At 33.9% G+C, this 21,740-nt stretch overlaps 1 protein-coding gene across 3 annotated transcripts in view; it reads right to left on the reverse strand.

The window, feature by feature from the left end:
* The window catches only part of KHDRBS2 (KH RNA binding domain containing, signal transduction associated 2), a 551,406-nt gene that overhangs the window by 342,172 nt on the left and 187,494 nt on the right, over positions 1-21,740 (reverse strand). The gene's annotated exons all lie outside the window — the stretch shown is intronic.

Raw genomic sequence — 21,740 nt, forward strand, 5'->3', positions numbered from 1 at the left:
CACTTTATTATTAAAAAATGACCACCTTATCTTGGCTAATATTCTTTTATAAGAAATCCAAGTTATCTGTTATTAATATAGCCACTCCAGGTTCCTTTTCATTAATGTTAGCCTATCTTTCCCTATTCTTTTACTTTCAACTATTTGTGCTTTATATTTAAAGTGTGTTTCTTGTAAGTATCATATAGTTGGGATTTGTATTTTCATCCAATTTTTCAATCTCTGCCTTTTAACTGAAGTGTTTAAAACATTTACATTTAGAGTGAATATTCACATGATTAGGTTTAAATCTATCATATTAACTGTTTTCTATTTGTCCTATCTGTTATTTGTTCCCTTTTACCTCTTTTCCTTCCTACATGTGGATTAATAGAATTTTTTTTGAGTCTATCTTATTTCCTTGGCCCTAACTCTATTTTGTTATTTTTGAGAGGTTGCTTTTAGAGCATACAGTATACATCTTTAAGTATACATCTTTAATTTATCAGAGTCTACTCTCAAGTTACACTATACCACTCCAAGACTTGTTGAGCATGTTACATCAGTATATCCTACTATCTATAATGCTGTTTGTTAATCAAATCATTTCATATATGATTTCAATGAAACAATTTGTAAAGTTTTTAAAATTTTTTCACTCATTCCAGACCTTGTTATATGGACCAAAGTAGACTGAAGACAAGTAAATGTATACAGTCAGAGGAAAAATTCCTAAAAGACAAAATATCATATGAAATTGCTGTAGTGTTATATTAAGGGTCACATGATTATATTTTGCCTTGGCAAAACTTGTTTTCATTAATTCCAATATTGGACTGAAAAATTTCAGTGATAAATCTACCAGTAAAGGGATATATCTATCTTTAGCTTTATATATTTATTCCATTTTTTAGTCATGGTCTCAGTAGTGTATATAAATATTACTACATGACTGTACTATCACTTCAGATAAAGATACAGCTGCTCAGTTACATTAGAGCTGACTGAACGTACAGAGTATGATCTAAAAATTTGGATAATTCTGATTATAGAGATGAATTCATTTTTGCTTAAATCAAATTTAATGGCTATTCACTGCACAAGACTAAGGGGTCACACGTATCATTGTCCTTCCTTAATTCCTCTTTTTAGACTTAACAGTTATTTTGGTTAAAGTGCCAGAAGCTATGTCCAAGAGACTCATTAGAATTTACTTTACCTCTTTCCTGGAAGGTAATAAAGCCTTTGGGCCAGTGCTTATTTTACTGCCTAATTTAGAACACTGCTTATAGTCATCAAGACAATGATTGGCTTATGCTGTCTTCTGGCCATTCTGGATGAAATTCGTCCCCTCCAATTTTCCTAGGAAAATCAAACATATTTTGAAAGCTGATAGCTTTGGCAGATTTGGATTTATGAATAAAGTGATGTGAATACTGAAGGATAATTTTCCATTTTTGCAAACTCCCTCTTTAGAAAAGAAAAACTTTACATCCTATATTTTCCCACTGACTTCTGAGACAAATTAATTTAAAATGAAATTTAATGCGTTTTGTCCAAATTAAAAGGGAATGTAAGCATTAAGGAGAACAAGAATACTAGAAAAATATACAATTCACCCAAATATTACCAACTACTTTAAAATAATCGAATTTGAGAAATAATAATGCACCTTGCCAACACTTGAATAAGAACTATGAAGTGACATTTGTATAACTCATACTTTAGCTATGAATAACCGCGTCTTGCAACTTGTAAGAAAATAAAATGGAGCACTGAAGAATTTATGATTTGCATTGTATATATAGAAGGTGTGGGGTTCTCAATCTATTCAAAAAGCATGTCTGTGACAGGATAATGAGCCATGACCAATAGCAATCATCTACTTGCCAACCAAAGGCACATTCATACTTTTATAATGTCACCAAAATGATGTCAACCTAAAGGCATTAATATACTACACTTACATTTTGAAGGTTAAAATATAGACATAAACAAGTGAAATTCTAAAATGGATTAACACAGCACATCATATAATGACTTCAAGAGTCATTTCAGTCCTATTGGTAGTACAGAAACAAAATTAGATTCTATGGAAGGAAAAGGAACATTTTCAAATGGATAAAAGGGAAATAGGAACAAAATTTTCTTCTGATGGAGGGAGGGTCCTTAAAGGAAACAGTTAAATGATATGTGGAAAAGAGTTAGATATATACCCTATGAGGAAAAACAAAATTTGTTTAGGTGCTAGATCAAGTATTAGAAAAGCTCTCAATCAATTGTTAGGGTTTCACGTTGAAAACAGATTGTCCATTGGGGTTGGAAAAGAAATTTTTCTTTATGAAGTGAAAATGTTTAATTAGCCAACTGCAGTTGGAATTTATCACATCCTAAAGCATCCTCAGGATGCAAAAGGCTGTGGGCCTGTTTGAGTTAACCAGCTCTCTGTCCGTATCAAAATAGTAAATCTAGAGAATATGTTTATCTTCCCATGTTTCAATATCTAGGTAATCACAAATTAACACATTATGTGGATCATCTTACTAGGTGAAGAAATTCTGGGTGAATTATTTCTGTGCTATATCAAAAAGAGACAATTAAAATTACAAAGACAATTACGATTTTTGTTCATATGTGGTTTTATTTTCAGTTATGATTTTTCATTAGCATTTTTTTGCTATTGTCTATTTCATCTTGACTAAATTTATCTCCTTTTTGGGTTACTACCTCAGCTACTAATTTCTGATTCACCATAAGCAACAAACTTCAACAGAAAGTCTGCTTCAAGAAATTTCTGGATCCTCATTTCATCAAGGTAATCTTTCTATAGTGTGTGTATGGTATAAAAATTTCTCCTATCAGATAATATTTGCTTTATTGCAGAAGTCAAATTCTTTTTTTTGTTGTTGTTATCTGTTATCTTGTTATAACATATGGCAGACAAGAAAATAAGTAAGTTGATAGCTCTCAGAAAGCTAGCAGCAGCTTTTGAAATGAAGGAGCATAAAGCCATCATCAAAATTAAGTTCCAAGGGGGGCTGGCCTGGTGGCATAGTGGTTCCGTTTGTGTGCTCTACTCTGGTGGCCCAGGGTTTGTGGGTTCAGATCCTGGGCACGGACCTACATGCCACGCATCAAGCCAAGCTGTGGCAGCGTCCAACATACAAAAAGGAAGAAGATTGGCACAGATGTTAGCTGAGGACCAATCTTCCTCACCAAAAAAATAAATTAAGTTCCAAGAAAGACATTAAACCTTTAAAAGCCTGGATTCAAAAAAGAGCATGCTTGTATCACCTTGGAAATATTGGAGAATGTTTTGCTTGGAACATGGGAAAGAAAAAAATGCAATACTTTCAAAAGCAAAGTTGTTTATTTCATCTTAACCTAAGGGGTCTGAGTAAGATTAGGAGAACTTAGTTTTAAAATTATTTACTAATCTATGTATAAGAAAGATTCATAAAAACTGAGTTTATTGAAATGTGTGTCAGATTGTCAAAGAATATTAATTTACCAAGCAATTTCTGTCTACCTCAAGAAACAATCTGGACATATGCTTATAGATCTTTGTGCAACTGGAACAAAACAACAGGCCTAACAGTAAGAACACTAACAGCAGGTTCCAGAGTCAAATGGCCTTCAGCTAATGCTGGTTCTTGTCACAGATGCTCTCTATAGAATCTTAACTGATCATAAAGACAACTTTGCTTCCCAGTCTTCATATTTTATACTTAGTTGACATTCTTCACACTTCTGTTTCTTGTTTCACTGCAAAAACGTGACCCAAAAACAACATTTTATTTGGAAAAAATATTTTTATTCAAAAATTATTAATTTTGTGGCTATTCTTTTTAAAATGCATAAATAAGCAATGACCTGATGTTTTTTGAGATTAAACGAAATTATGTTTATTATAATTTACTTAATTAAACTTAAAGTAAATTACAATTTACTGTAGTGGTAAATAATGAAAAAGTTATCACTGAAGTACAATAACAACAAAAGCTGTCAAAGGAAATCAATTTGTGGTTTCCACAACATTTGGCACCATTATGTAGACTAAATTTTCAGTCAGCAATATATTTACAACGTGAATGAATTTGGAGTAAGACTATAATCATAATAAACTTCAGAATAGTTGGTATAATCAATATTGTTTGTATATCTAAGTAATTCTCAAAATTACTTAGGTATGTGAAGAATTTACTCCATAAAATATAAATATTGCTAAAAAACAAACAAGAATTTTTCAACTTATATTCCATTGTTCTTCAAAATTATCCCATTGCTTTTTTAGCATCTGTGTAGTTATTTGCATCTTCCAGTCAATAGACGATTATTTATAAAGTTTATTGATCACATACCTCTATCAAAATGATTTGTTGAACACGTGCTCCTTATTTAAGAACATATATAGATAAGCTATAAATGTAGACAATTTCAAGTAACATTATATTAGTAAATATTAATATCAGTCTCATAAAAATTAAAAACAGAATTTATAATATAATTTTCCACTCACCCACTGATCGTCTCACAGCTCTTAAAGTCTGCACACCTACATTGACCATTACTGAATAAATAAGCAATGAATGTGGCTGCAATGCACGAAAGAACTAAATCTTAATGTAGAGATAAAAGTAGGACAACAAAATGAAGGTTATTAACAATTTACTAACTCTATTCTTAAACATTAACTCTGAAAATATGTATTTTATTTTTTTGTAACATCATTTTCTATTCTCTTTCCAAGTACATGAAAGGTAGCTTAAGCACAGACTGTGAAAATTCTTCTAAATAATTTTTTAAGGAAACCATAAATTACTGCAGTTTTGTCATATCTGAACCTATTTAAAGTCATAACTTTAAAATTAAAATGATTCAACATAGATACATGGTGAAGGCTGAATATATTACAATAGCAATTTATCAACATAAAATAACTTATATACATCAATCTTTCTAAAAGAAAGATCATTAATCTTTAATGGTGATATTACAGAGAAAATGATTTTGTTTAGTTATATAAATTCTGTTCATCATCTTCTTGAATTGTTTATCAAAGAATCTAATTTCTCTGGGCTCTAAAGAATTGCTGCTTTGAGCTTTTATTTTTTTATCATCCTATTTAATTGTAGCCCTGTAATGCAATTTAATGTAAATGCATTACATTTAATGTAAATGCTGTCTCTATTGAGGCAACGCAAAATTTCCTGTAATAGTAACCCATTAAAGTATATTAAAAGTATTTATCATGATCCTTATGAGTACCAAGAACACAACAAATAGAAACCTGGGACACATAATTGGTACAAATAATTCAGAAAAATCTCTTTCCATCTGTCTACATGCAAAAAGGCCAGAACAATAACAAACTAAAGAATGAAATAAAAATTTATTTTACAAAAATCAATGAAGGACTAAAAATTAATCATTTCCATATCTAAAAATCAGAAGAAAATCATTCTAATGATGAGCAAATTTCTCTAAATTTGCCAATACTGTCCAATCCATGTACTTAATGAAACTGTAATTGAATTTTGATGGGTTCTTGTCCCAGTTTCAAACTCTAGGAGACAGTCTGGCAATGGTTTACAATTCTTCTAAAATTCTATTCTAATGATGATTTAAATTTTATGGTCTCAGACATTATTTTTCAATTTTGCACGCTGCCCTCAATCACTATTTTCTGACATTAAATATTATCAACTGCTTACAAGTTTCCTCTTCCTAACTTTTAATATTTCACGCAAGTACTTTTAAAGATATGAGTGTCTTTCCATCTCTGGGAGGAGTATTTTATAATCACTATTTTTTAATTTAGAAATTGCTTTATAACTTTATTTTTGGATAAAAATTGCTCTTCCATATATCTACAATTTTTTCTCTATTTCAGAATATCTCTATTGTATCTCTATTTCAGTATGCATTTCTAAAGGACAGAGACTTTTTAAAATAACATAACCCCAATACCATTATCACTTATAAAAGTCAACAATAAAACTCTAATTTCAACATGTACCAAGTTAGTGTTCATTTATCCAATTATAAGTTTTTAGACTTTGTTTCTTGGTTTGAGGATTGAAATTAGATGCATGCATTGTAATTGGCTCAAATGTTTCCCAAATCTCTTTTAATCTCTAGTTTGTCCCTCAAACTCTTATTTCCTCACACTTTTTTTCTTGTAGAAGATGCCGAGACATTTTTCCCTGCAGTGTTGTGACAGTCCAGGTTTTGCTTATTACATCACTGTTGTGTTGCTTAACATGTCCTTCCCTCTCCTGTACTTTCTATAAATTTTTAATGATATCTAAAACATTGATAAAACCTCAGATTCAACCTTTCAGAAAATATTTTTCATCATTGGCACTGTATGCGTCTATCACGGAATGAAAAATATTTGATGTATTTCAATTCACTGGAATTACTGTCCTTACTGATGTTCAAATTGTCCCATCTTTGAACAAAGGGAGCGATTTCATGTTGGCTCCCGAGACCTAGGGATCTAACCCTGAATTAAATAGATTGCCTACCTCGTATTATGACAAGTTGTTTCAAGCTCAAAGTTTGCATTTGCTTATTTATATTTATACTTCCCTTTTCTTATAAAAATGATAGAACTGTAGAAGTTCTTTTCTCAACTATGCTTTGGTCACTTAGCAGTATGCCATAGAGATATCTCAATAAACCCATTACTTTTGGACTTTGTAGTAAACTACTCAGAACGGACTTATGGGAACAACCATCCTTTAGTTCCTGCATGTTGCTGCCGATCTAAGGTTTTTATGTATAAAGGTTAGTACGGCTGAATAAAAATTCCTGGTTCACATTATCTTCTTTAAATATCTTATATGTTACTTGACTAAATCTGGCAAAAACCACTGCTGAGAGAGTTTGATTTTTTTCTTTGCCCCCTGATAAGTGATTTGGTATTTCTGCCTTCATGCACAAAGACTTTTTTTTGTCTAACTGTTTTTCTTAGGATATGTCTAATATTTTATGTTCAATTTTCCTAAGTATATGGTAAGCACTTTCTATATGTAGTTTCAAATCTTGCTTTTACTTCCAGGAAAAATTTTATTCCGTTATGGCTTTTTATTTTGCTCCTGTTGTACATATGCTGGATTTCTTTGCATGTGTTCTATATACATCCTCCCCTCAAATTCTCCTCATCTCTTTCTCCCCTGATATGTGAATTTAAAACATTACAATTTGTGTTTAGCTGTTCTTCTGTTTCTCTTAATTTACTCCTTATTTCTGAAACTCATTTTACTTTTATTTAGAATTCTATCATCAGTCCTATCACCTCTCTTTATGAATCTCTTTTACCCAATAAATCATTTTGAGGTTTTTCTATTTCTGAGTTATTTCAGTACTTCTTTCTTTTTTCAGCTTGTCATTAAAGACGACATTACTGTTTTATTTGTTTTGTATCATGTCTTTCATTTTCATTTTCAGGCTTCATCATCTTTTTCTTAAAATAACTTCCTTTGAATTTTAGCCCAAATCTTTTTCTGTTGCTCATTTTTAAGTGACGTGAGATTTTCTTTACTTTTTATTATATGGAGTACGCATTACCACTCCCTCTGTCAGTTTTCCAAAGGGTAAAAAAATACAGCCTCTTGCTTTCTGAGATCTGCCTTATCTGATCAATGGCCTGATTAATTTCAATATTCCATCTGTTTTGCAACTGTTTTTTTCTCCCTTGCTTACTTTGGGGCTATTGTCAGCAGTTCCTCTCATTATGTGGCTCTGTCTTAGAATTTCAGGAGTTCATAGGAGGAAGATATTTCCAGGATCTTGAGATCTTGCAGTGGACCCAATGACTTCACCCATGAACTGAGCTATAAAAACGCCTCTCAGTTTTGTTTCTGTTCTTAGATTTGCCTCACAAAATATCGTTATTTGGGGATTTTCCTGTTCTTGTGCCATCAGACACCCCACTACCTTTTTTTCCACTTTTCCCCTACAAATGCTGACAGCACAAGGATCTAGCCGCTTTCCCTGGTTTTCCCCACCCACTTGCATTTCCGAGCTGGTGGAGGATGACTGTCACTTAGTTTTGGTATAGATATTGATTTATTTGTGAGTATTTTGGCTTTTCTGTATTATTTTTACTGTTTTTATTTATTTTATTCTTATCTCCTTTATTATCCACATATCTCAAGGAGAATTTAAACTCTAGGTATGGATTTTTGTCTTCTTTTAAAATTAACTGCTCTGTGACCAGTACATATGAAAAATCTCTCCACATCAGAAGCACTCATATATGTATGTTTAAAATGAAAATAAAATAGTGAATAGTCTAGGATGCCAGATACCACGGAAAGGTCTAGAAAATTTCGAGCTTAAGAAATAACAACGCACTTTGGAAATAAGTAGCCCACTGAATACTTTTTCTCTTGCTGTATGAATGGAGTGAGGGATCAAAGCTGGGTTGCAGTGGTTTGTGCAGGGACTTTATGACACTATAAAGTTAATAAAATCATAGGAAAAATGCCGCCCGCATTTTTTAGTGTCCATTGTATTCAATAAGTACTTATCTAAAAATTAAGTAATAAATATAAATGTAAATGCAATGTATATTTTATTTTTTTAATGCATTACACAAAGCTGCAAATTTCTAAGACTACTGATCTGAGCATGGCAAAACCTGAATAAGACTTAAGGCTTTTATAATCCTTTGCGGACTGGGTATTTCAATGAAAATATCTGAGAACCTGATATCTTAAAATGTCATCTGTATGTATGCGGAGAGATTTGACCCTTTGTTGATTGTCTGGTTAATCTCACGATGAACTACTTGTTTTATGTGGACTTACATACTCACATACTCACATAGTGTAATTGTAATATTCTTCTAGTTAGTCTATGATTAGTTACGCAATGTAAAATCCAGATTTACTCTAAAGCCACTAGCGTCCACATATGCTTACATTCACCATATATCTTTGGTCGTATATTTTTATAACACCATTTTTTTAATATCAGAGCCTGTTTATATGCATGTGGGTATGGATTTGCAATATGAAACTAGTAACACTCATTGGCAACTTGTTTTCTTAAAGACATTAGCAAATAACCTGCTTAAATAAATTAATGTTCAACTCTCAATTAATCAGTTTGGCAGAATGTGAAAATTTGCTTGTCAACGCATGAGATAATTCACAAGACCCTTTGCCTTTGGGTAGTAACAGCATGTCTTCAAAATAACTAAGATTGAGAAGTGATACTTTTTTATTTTCCTCTTGTGTCTTGAAGTTACTTCCTCTGGCATACAACTAGAATTCTGTTAAATTATTAAGACAAACAATAAAAATGGTAACATTTTTATGTGCAGATGGATCAGGAAAATTATATCCTTAAACAAATAAGTTAGACAATCCTCAAAATAGTTAACCGTGGTCACAAATTATAGTATAATTCCACTAAGTATGGGTAATAGTCCCTTATATTTTAGAAATTTTATATAATAATTATCCAAACATAATTTTTGATAGAACTACTTTAATAACGTTAAAAATATTAGAACTTCATAACCAAATTTTAGTAACAGGTGCAATAAAATATTAGAGGTAGCAATAATACTTATTTGTCAACATTAATATGACCAACTAGCATGTATTACTTGATATTTGGAGGAGGGAGTTTTTTTGCTTTTTTTAACATGGATGACACAACAACGAAGAAAACCTTCAAATAACTTTTAAGATATGCCCAATTTATCTAACATCCTTCTTATGAAACTGTTTCACAAAATGTATCAAGTATTTTCTACCTGAATAAACCATGGCTATCATCTACTATAACGTCCAAAAAATTGTGAATAGGTAACATTATGAGGAAGTAGAACTAGGTTTAGGAATTAACTTGTAACGCCCACGCAATAGGCCCTGAGAGACAAACATTCTCCAGATTAATCATCTAAGGAAGTCTAGCCTCCGTTACACAAAAGAGCTGAGCGGTTCACCTGCATTCAGTACCCACTAACACAGCACAGAGGAGAAAAGATCAGAAATCTAAGCAGCAAAGATAGAACAGAAGTGAGTACGGCATATTAGCAGACTTGTGGATTTTCATAATCAATCTCCAGGATTTCTCCTAGTAACGCAATTATATGAGAGATGAAACTCATGGATTACAATGACATAGGTAAAATTCTATTAATATCATAGATATTTGCAATTTTTAATTTTTAAGTGTGTATTCATTTGTAGATATAAAATACTTTACTAATAAATAAAATTCCTCAAACAAGAAAAAAACATATTATCTTTTCAAATAAGTCTTCTACCTTCCATTAGAGGAAAAGATTCCTCAGAATTCCAACAAAAAGATACACATTAAACTTAACGTCTGGGGTTTAATTTTACAATAGAGGAGAAGGGAAAAAAGAAGGCAAAATATTTTTGGAATAGTCACAAGAGATTCACCACTAAACTGTCAGAGCTGAGAGATGGGAGACCTGCTTTAACATCACATGCGAGGGAGGAAGTGAAGATTTTTAATATCGCCACTCTGGTGCAACAGCAATAAAACACGGATCTTGCAGCATCTGTGCAAAGTCAGATGTAATTCTTTGGTGAGTATTCCCTTAGAACAATATAATTTTCTAAAGTATCAACCCTAGAGTGTGCAATTCTTCAGAGAAGGTTAAATTTTCCTCTCAGTTATAGAGTCTTGAAAATGCCACTGCTAATTACATGAAAATATTAGACACTTCATGAATCAATTTGGTAGAACTATTTAAATTGATGCAGATGGCTTCATTTATCTAACAGATCTAATCTCTCTGACTAGGGAATCGTATCCTCCAGTTTGCTTCTGAACACTGGGATCTTAATTTAGGGCATTGCTAGAAAGACATTCTCCCAAATCTCAATTTAGAAGTGATTATTTGCAGAATGAAAAATGAATAACTAACAAAAGAGTCTTTCATAGAACTAGTAGATGTTACTAATGTCAAGCAAACCATACCAAAAATCAGAGAATAAACATACAATCAATATATTCGGAGTACTTCTTTCTAACTTTCTAAAAAGTGCAAAATCTTGTGATAAATATATAATGAAAAAGATAATACACATGTTTTTGTGCTTTAACTTTTGATGAATACTTCCCAAATTCTCTATTCTGAAATCATATATCCATACGAAGAGTCATATCCATCCATATGAGTCTTGATAGTTTTATAGATAATATCCAAAACTGGAAACAATCTAAATTATCACGGAAAGAAGAATGGATAAACAAATTGCGAGCAGTCACACAACGGAAAACTTCTCAGTCATGTAAAAGAACAAACCACTGATAGATGAGATTACACAGATGAGCCTCCAAAGCATTACGTTAAGTGAAAGAATGAAGGAGCAGGGCTACATACTGTATAAATCAAGTCATTAAATTCTAGACAAAAACTGACTGATGGCAACAGAAAGCAGATCAGTGGTCCCTAGTGGCCAGGGGTGGAGTGAGACCCAAAGGAAATTTGGGGGGGAGACAGAAATACCCTTTATCTTGATTGTGTGATACTAACATGGCTGTATGCATCTGTACACTTAGACATGGTAAATGTTCATATATGCAAGCTATACCCTAATAAAAGTGAGGCAAAAGAATCTAGTGATCTGGCCATGGTGGTTTTAATAAAACCAATGGTTAGAGGAAAAATATCTGCACTAAAATGACATTTTTGGCTTATAATTTTAGCAATAATGTATAGCAATATGGAAGAAATTCTCTATTACAGGTGCAGTTAAATGTACTGTGATTGATTTTCTATCCTATAAAACTATATAACAAGGAAGAAGTAAGGAAACCTCTCTCCTCCTAAACAGGAAACTCTGGGCTCTAGAGATAGGAAGAGCCCATGTTGCTCCTAGTCTTCCCCTGAGGATGGGGCTGGAGCTATGAGTGGTTATCCCACTCCTCTGCCCCGCTATCACTAAATGCAGACGCTATCAAACCCCAGCGGGCAACCGCTGACTCAGGCGTCCGGAGCACAGGCTGCTCCTTTCCCTTTTTCCACCCAGGGTGCACACCACCTGGGATAAACAGGACAGAGGATGGGTCATGATGTTTTCATAAATAAATTCTATCTAAACTACTCAGTTTTATAGAGGCCAGATCATGATGAAGAACCATGGTCAACTCAATCTCGTATATCCTATAGATAATTTTATGTATACTTAAAGTAATTAGGATCTATTTTCTACTTATTTATCTTTGGTGTAATCGTTTAAGAAACATGAAGAGAAAACTTAGTAAAGTCTATGTTTTCCAATATTATGGCTGCTTGATACTAATATGCTAGTTAAAGCAAGATATATTCATGAAGCTGGTCTTTCTCTTCACTTTTTGCTTTCTACATCTAATAATTAAATATTTCCTAGTATTTCCCAATAACCTCAGGCAAATTACTGTCTGTTGGGCAACAACATATTTGGGCTATAAAAAGGAATAAATTAAACTTATATCTTTACCTGCCCTGCCAACTTGAAGATTGTATAAGCTAATGTATTATGTGCGTGTGTATGTGTATCACATGGAAGCACATGTTATACTTGCGATCGATTGAATGAAAACTATAACAACCTCTATCACCCTCATAATATTAAGGGTTGCTCAAGTTTAGTTACCATGTCCCAGATGATTATTTTAAAGTTACAGAATTGCCAACAAAACATAGTTTTGTTCATTATGAAATCTTCCTTAAGACAAATAATAATTATAATAAAATGTCCACATACTTTCTTTCAGATTATTATTACTATTATTATTAAATAAAGTATGGATAAAAAATTTTAATCTAAAATGTACAGAATTGGAATCTTAAAACTATTAAGTCAGCACAAGGTAGGATATGTCTGTTCAGTTGACACCTTACTCTCTTTTTCTTCATTGTTCATGCTCCTAGGTTGGTGGGTTGACTGTTGACTTAGGCAAGTTTTATTCAAGTAAATATAATACTGGTGATGCTGCTGAGGAAACAGACGTCTCTCACACATTCTACCAATATTCAAGAAAATAGAAAAGAGAGTTATTCAGGATTCAAACCCTGGAAAATTATTCTGATTTTGAATTATTTTAGCTTTAGAATTTCTTAAAGGTAGATAGGTGAATGGAAGAAAATTAAGAAAGACTCAAAAACATTCCACAAAAGCGCCAAATGAGAGAAATAAAATATATTTCAAAACATGCAAAACATACAAAAGAAAAAGGAAGCAGTAAGCCTACTACTGAGAAAGAGGAAGCAGCAACTAGCGGCATTATAAGCTTAGAAATGTGAACATTCAAGCTTTTGAAGACATTCCAATTTCTCTAAATCAAGGGTCACATTTTATTCGCCTTTTCTTTTTTTTTAACCTCAGATTGATGCTAGACTTGCAGATGTTAGCAAACTATGTACCTCTGGAGTCCAAGTGATTTCTGATATTTAGACATTAAGGAAAAGTACACCGAAGTGTATTCTGTATTGACATTTGGTATGCTTGCTTCTGTGACCAGCTTCAGTGCTGGTAACAAGCAGTAATGGACAACTGGGGACACAGTCCCCAGAGAACGCCTTGTGAATGGTATCTCTGGAAGTGTACAAAACATCGTCCTGGCTACAAAAAGTCAAGTGTTGCAATCAGTTGTGTGCATAGCAAAATATGTAAAACTTCATCTGTGGCCTGAGCATTCCAGGCTTTTTGACTTTACTCTGGGTGAACCAACACACAGGAAGCAAAAGTGAACTCAGGAATGTTGCTATGCATTAGACTGAGGAGCTGGCGTCTTCTTTGTCTTTCTCTGGGCTCTCTGTAGCATCATTCACTATAACCAGAAAACAGAGTTCTCCACTTTTTAACAAGGGTTTCAAGAGCTCAAACAAATTTTCCAGTATTCATACCAACTCTACTCAGCTAAGAAATGACTCAGATATATATGTCTGATAAAACTACTATTCAACTTTGGAATGACTTGTGAAGTTAAATACCTAATAAAGAGAAAACACAATACTAAGTCAAATAAATATCACTGCAACTAATAAAATTCAGAATCGAAATTAGTGCTAATAATGCACTTGAATTAAGTGCAGGATTTTTCTCTTTAGCACTCCTACTCTGGGCCCATTATCCTCCTAACTGTATCTCCAAATTCCCCGAGCTGTGCTGGAACAAGGTGTCCAAGTTTCTCTTCAGAGAACATGGCTTATATTGAGGTCAAATTTCAACAACATAAAACAAGCATTTAACCACATCTTTCTAAAAATATAAAAATAATATTAACCTTTTCATTAAAGGCTCTTCTAGAAGATTAAATATCATTATTATTTGATTTTTTAGGTAATCATTCTCACTTTGGTCTGACACTAAAATTACCCACAAAATTAAAAATGTGTTATTTCTTACAAGGAGCAAATTAGAGTTATTTAAGAAATTTTGCTTTCTAATATACAATAATTTATTCATGTGTCTACTGAACCCATCTATTCATTTGACCTATTATATAAATCCAATATATTCAGTTGGTCTATTCACATGGGTCTATTGCTTTGCATTGGTTATTCGTATGAGTCTACTGGAATTTGGAATGTGTGGGCAAAGCAAAGATAGGCTCCAACTTAAAAAAATAAAGCAAATATTAATATCTAAATTATATATAATGAGGGGTCAGCCTGGTGGCATAGTGGTTAAGTTCCCATGCTCCACTTCAGCAGCCCGGGGTTCACTTGTTCAGATCCCAGGCGAGGGCCTACACACCACTCATCAAGCCATGCTGTGGCGGCAACCCACATACAAAATAGAGGAAGGTTGGAACAGCTGTTAGCTCAGGACTAATCCTCCTCAAGAAAAAAATAAAGAGGAGGGAAGATTAGAAACACATGTTAAGCTCAGAGCAAATCTTCTTTATCAAAAAAAAAGAGGGACTGAGAAAGAAAACCATCCCCATCTTGATCTGGGCAGCACCTTCTGTCTGGTACATTCTACGTCCCCTTCTGGGATCCATCTCGCATCCCCTATAAATGCTGCAGCACTTGCTTTGTCAGATTGTAATAAAACTAAGAAGCCTCACAGAGAAATTAGAATTACCTACCCAATCAACCTTGAGTCTCGTGACATTAAACCAGACAGTCAAAGGTGTAAAGACCTTAAACCAGCTTTATGACTGGCATAATACTTTTTAAGTAGAACATTCTATTTTTGGTGTTTGGTCTCTCATACCAAGAAGAAATCTTTGAACTGCCTTTCTTGGAAGCCTTTTCCTTACTGGCAACTTGGAAGTGAAACTTTGACATGTGCTTCAAAAGGAGTTGCAAGTGAAAAAGCAAACAATCAAACACACAAAACCCCAGAAATTATCAAAGTCTATAGTCATTGCCATGACAGAGCAGTAGAAACACAAGAAGAGAACAAATCCAGTATTTGGAAAATTTCTAACAATGTTGAGAATCTTTTAATTTTATAAATAAAGTAGTAGGAATGTGTTTCCAGTTATCTAGTGTTGTATAACTAACCATATTGCTACCAACTAACTTAGTTGCCCAAAATAACAACCATTTTATTATTATTACTATATCTCTGGAGTCTGCAGGGGAAGGATGTAGAGCACACTGGATATAACTTGTTCTGAGATCTGAGTCTGGGGCAACAGATAGGAAAATTCAAGCAGCCTGTGATCACTCAAATGCTAGAGGCTGATAGCAACCTGGAGAGCCTTGCCTGAGTAGTGCCTGGACTGGGATGATTCAAAGGCTGGGCTCAGGTGGGACTTTCCACTGGTACCCCTACAAGCCCTCTCCATATAACTTTGGCTTCTTCCCAGAGGGCAGCCTCAGGCTTGTCAGAATCCTTGCAAGGCAGCTCAGAGCTCCAAGAGACAGCGTTCTTGCAAATGAGACAGCAGGTGCACTGCCTGTTCCAGCCTATCTCCTGGAATCACGAAGCCTCACCTCCTTTGTAGTCTCTGTTACAAGCAAGTCACCAAAACTATCCAGATTCAAGGGAAAGAGAATGATATCCTATTCGTTTCTCCGTAAAAGAAATGCCAAAGAATTTGCAGCCATCTTTAGAACTGCCACAGGAGGCAGAATTTAAAATATTACCAAGACATACCTGGCCCCTTTCTATAATGGTTATATCTCATTTGAATTTTCTGTGTAGTATTTTGAGGTGGACAGTACACCTCAAGACAAAAAAAGATAGGCCTTCCTCAGTAGTAGAAAAAAACACACCATATAATTTTGGTTTATAAAATGTGAAATGTCTAGAAATTTTTATGTCTTCATACATTGTATTTTTTTAATAGCTTAATAAAAATTTCCTGCACCACTGTGTGAGAGATCTAGATTCTGTGATTTCCTAATTTCACTCCTTGTGGGAAACAGGTTCAGTTCAAATAATGAGTGACAAGTGACAAAATAGAAAAACTACTATACTCGTAACATTAAAAAATCTCTTTTGAGTACAGTCCTTGATTTATGGCTGAGACAGAAGCTTATGAAGCACTGAGCCTAGATAGGCTTTTATTTTTTTCATTTCATTTATGGATTTTATTTTTTTTCATTCTAAGGTCAAAGCACACTACAGTGAATGACAAATTATTTACACATAAAAGGGTTGAAAATGCTAAAGTGAAAAATTATTTCTCACTAATATCATGATATATTTCACTCTTCAAATCAAACCTATTTTAATTGTTTGGTCACCCGAAGTCCAAATATATCATAGGTTGAAATACCCTTGTATTGGTTCACCATTGAAACACGGGTTTCATCGTGTCCCCACAAGACATATATTTCTAATGCAGTGTCCCTTATTACAGGTGATGCTGTTCAGGTGGGACCTTTTAGCCTGTTACTCTAACTTCTCAGAGTTCAGATCACAGAAACAGGAGAGAAAGTAAAAAATAAAATCCCGTCTATCTGTAATTTTTGAGATGCTCCTTGTCTTTCAGGGACTCAAGTGATATTTAAGCAAAGCGTTATGCTTACTCCTTTGTCTCTGGAAGTCAAGATGGGCCACGCATTCTTTTCTGCACACGGGAAGCTGAGAAAGAAATATTGATCTACTGTCCAGTTTATTAGGGGCACAGCTAAAATTAAAATCAGAGTGGCTGGGTCTGGACTCTTGATTTTACGGGACTACAAGTTGCTTTTGTTGTTGGAGATATTAAAAAATTGAAACAAGAGTCTATATAACTAGTCCCAGCCTGACTGACAGGCAGTGAGCCTGACCTCGCGCCTTCAGGACTGGAGAGGCTACTGCGTTGTTTGAAGTGAGGCAGAGCCCCAAAGCCAAAGGAGAGAAGGAGGACTGGCGCGGGTTCATGCCCACATTGCCCACCAGGCGGCCGCATCACTTTGAAGGGTGTTAGTTGATTTCATTGTTGATGAAAATCAACCTTGCCATGAAATCAGAAAGGATTTACTAAAGTAGCCATAACCAAATACAGAAGATACAGGCTAAAGAGAAACTGCACTTGATATTAGCACATCAAAGAGAGAAGGCTTGCTTTGAGATTTATCACACATTTTCAAATAAAACTCCACCAAACAGCACTTTACTTGTAACCTATAATCACTTGCATGTTTTAAGACCACGTTCCATAATCCCAACCAAGCTTACTAATATAAATGCCAAAATGCCTTTCAATGCAACACAATTTATTTGCAATATAGCCATTTGTGGTTTCCATGTAAGCACAACAGATCGGTAGGCAAGAAATGTGCCTTCATACTTTCCAGCTGTTTCCTCTCTGATCTGGTTGTGCTCACCCCCTGTCTGATTTTCTCTAAACTCTCTAACCTTTCTTCTTGGAGATAATATGTTTATTCCTCACTCTTTTCAAAGATAGGTCCATAGAACCACTGCTTGCCTTGTATAATCTCTGCCATCAGCTTCTCTAAAAATAGCAACACTCCCTCTGAAGCTACAGTAAGTTACCCCTGAAGATTGCTCAGACCCAAGTGCTGGGGAAGCTGGCAGCTGTGTGGTTATTTAGAACCAACTGGCCATATGGTGTACAAAGGACTTAGACTTTAAAGAAATTTCTGAACTGCCAGTTAATTTCCTGATGTATTTTGAAACATTGAAAACATATCGTATATTTTACCTTCCAGATTTCTCTACGTATACCTTTTACCATCACAGCTGAAGATAGCTTCTGTTCAAGCGTTCCTGGATGGTTTTAGGTAGAACGTAGTTTACATATTTTGGGATCTGACCAATATAGGCATGAAATCATGAAGATAAGGTAGGATTTTGCTACTGGTGTTACCTTGGATTACTACACTTTATTTGGTTTTGGCTTTGATTTTCTTTGTTTACAGAGTTATTGGCTAGTTATAACTAAACAGAAAGGGATGTTTCCCTACCACCATCAAAAACAAAATAACACAAATAAAAACATTAAACTTGTTAGAATCTTCTTCCTATGCTAGACCACTAGAACTATTTTCTCTATTACGTAGTAAATTTTATAATGATCTTACAAAAAATTAATAATTTTATAAGGATTAGAAGTCTTATCATATCTATAAAAACAAAACTAAATGAGTTTATCATTCTTTCCACCTCCTAATTCAAATCATTGGTCATTTCGTAGACTTTTTTTAAAAAAAGTGTTAAACAGATCAGGACATTTAATTAAACTACAAGCTTTGTGAGGGCTTGAATCATGCCTAATTCTTATTTCCTAAACAGCATAATATTTAATCTACTGTTGAGCACATAGCAGATGTGTAAGAAATAATTTTCATATTTTATCCTGACTTAAACAACTATCTAGGTATCTCCTTTCAGCATGAGGTAAAGATCAAGGTTAAGGCGTCCATTGTGAAGCACCTTAGCAGCATCCCTAAAACAGAAAAACAATCTGTTATTTCTTAGAAAGGGGAGGCAAGCCGGTAATTGCAAACCAGGCTATTAAACAAGTTTGTCTGCAAAGGTGGCTGACTACGGGACCGCAGAGCAGGCTGCTGACCCAGGCTTTGCCTGCAGGTGCACAAGGAGTGCTAAGTAATGCTTCAGTCGTTTATTTATTTTTTCATTGAATAGAATGTGCAAAACAGACTTGCCGTTGTGCACTGATCTCCTTAATGCCTGCTGATATCAACCTTAAATCAACACAACTAACCTTTGTAGGCTTGAGCTACCAAGCACCCTTCAATGGAATACGGGCTGTTTTCCATTTCTTCTTTCAATGAGATTTGCTTCTGAGCAAACATAAGGCAAAAAGAGAAGCTATCCCTACATCTTGAGACTGCACAGCTCATATTGTAGTCACCGAAGCCCTAAAAGTCAGCAAAGGAATCTCGCTCAATCTTTCAGCCTCTCTGTCTTACTCTTTCAATCTTTGGGTTTATTCTCTCTCTCTCTCTGTTTGTATATGTGTTAATATGTCCTTCATATATAGATAAGTATATACCTATATATGTAGGTACATACATACCATACACACATACCATATGTAGGTAATACCTTTTATGTATGTAAATATATAATATATGTATTTCATTCATATATATACATATACATATATGAGTGTGTATATACACATACATACATACAAATATACATATATTTATATGTTTCTATGTGTGTTTGGACATATTAAGTTTCAATGTCTATTAGACATCCACATGGACATGTTGATTAGGTAGTTAAATATGTAACTCTAGAACCTAAGGGAGAGATTGGGGGCTAGACATACACATTTTGGGTTCTGAAGCACATAGATGGTATGAGTTCACGAAGGAAAGAAAGAAGTCTGAAGACTCTGGAACAGGAAGGATCCAATCACAAGGACTGAGCAGGAGGAGAACAGAGAATGGATGAGAATGACTGATCCCAAATACACAAATAACATTTTCAGCAGGTCTTGCTATAAAGGTGAGCAAAGAAATCAGGTCACAGCTAAACGGGAATAAATATAAACAAAGCTATGGCTACAGCACCACAATAGTTAGAGATACAGATATGGTTACAGAGAATGATACAGATCCTCCCTCAGAGTCATCACACCTGGCATTCTCTCTTGATTCTGGCTTTTCTATGGTTGGTTCCTTTTTATTATCCAGCGTTCTACATGATCATTGTATTAAATTATTGTTCCCACCACCATTAACCTCTTTTCCCTTCCTCTGTTTTATTTTAATCCATAATAGTTATCCATGCCTGAAAGCACAAAATCTATTTATTCACCTTTTTATTGTCTGTCTTTATCATTGGAATGTAAACTCCAGAAGAGGAAAAATTTTTGTCCTATTCATTACTGTGAACTAGAACTATGAATGACATATAGTGTGTCCAATAAATAATGCCACAATTGTGCATGAGTATGTGCTTGCGTGGCTGTATATACACATACACACATATATACTTCCATTGAAGAATCAGATGAGTTTTATTTATTTGTTATAATAAAATCTTGCTTCCTATTCAGGTCACGTTACAGAAAGGCAAAATAGCCGCTTAGTAGTAAATAACACACCAGGAATTTATTTTGACTTTAATCAACTGTTCACCAAGGTAAATTTTTTCATATCCATGTCTGTGGTTTTATTTCAGCTGTGTGTCTTAACTCAGCAGTTAAGGTCTTATCTAGATCCTAAAAAATGTATTTTGTAGTGCAATACATTATTATCACTGTTGTTATTAAACATTTTCATTTTCTTCCATTTTATAAAGGAACAATGAAAATGCTCAAAGCATAGACAAACATGATGGCTCACTCAAAAAGTAATCAATGAGAAACAGGGTTTTAAGTAACAGGTAATATCAGTAAATTAAACCAAATGAAAACTTAACAGAAGCAAATTTGCTTCCCAGTAGATTTCAAATACTTATGCTGATACCTAACATGCTCACAGGGAAAAAGGAATCCAATTTAAAACTTTATGAACAGGAAAAAAATGCCCAAATATATGAGAATGAAAAATACCCATCTGCTTTAAAGACATGGAGAGACTACAGAGAGGCTCTGGGTGTGCAAAGCTGACGAGGACATTTCTCTGGTCTGTGGAAGCTTACAGTTTAATGAGACAAACAGCAAACTTCAATAAAATATGTTAAGAGATAAGAGAGAGTTTAGCCTATTACAGAAGTTCAGAAAAGCCCTGCGAGGGAGATGATACCTGATATAAATCTTAAAGAATGTGTAAAAGTATAAAAGCACACAATAAGAAGTTTACATTATAAGACTATAAGACATTAAAGAACATATGAAAGCATGGACACAGATTATTATATATCAATTTCTCCTCCTATATACAGAAAATCAAAACTGGTTTGTGACAGAGGGGAAAAAGCTTATCTCATGACTAGATATTGGTGTTACCACCTCTTAAATACTTTTATTCTTTGTCCTAAATGTTCTCAGAAAAACTGGAGGCAGGAGATTAGCAAGAAGGTAGTCATTTCTGAAATTATACACAGTATAGAGTAACCAAAAGTTACCCAAAATAGAAGAGTAGTAAAAATCATACCGTTCGCAATTTATAGAATTGACTGTCGAATCCATTCTAAAACAGCACTCATATATAGATTTACTACAATTAAGACAAAATATTTAGTGGATTAAACACTCACCAGTTCAGTGACATTTCTCTCTAACTGTACCCATTTAAGACGTCATATTAATAGTTCAAATACAGAACTCCTAAGCAATTTTGTAAGTAATTCCTATAGTCAGAAACACATGTTTGAGTATTTTATTTTCCATGGCAACATATGAAATCAGAAAAGAATGGCCTGGTCAAATGATACCAGCATAACATATCC

This window comes from Equus caballus, chromosome 20 (genome assembly GCF_041296265.1).
Source record: "Equus caballus isolate H_3958 breed thoroughbred chromosome 20, TB-T2T, whole genome shotgun sequence".
NCBI lineage: Eukaryota > Metazoa > Chordata > Mammalia > Perissodactyla > Equidae > Equus > Equus caballus.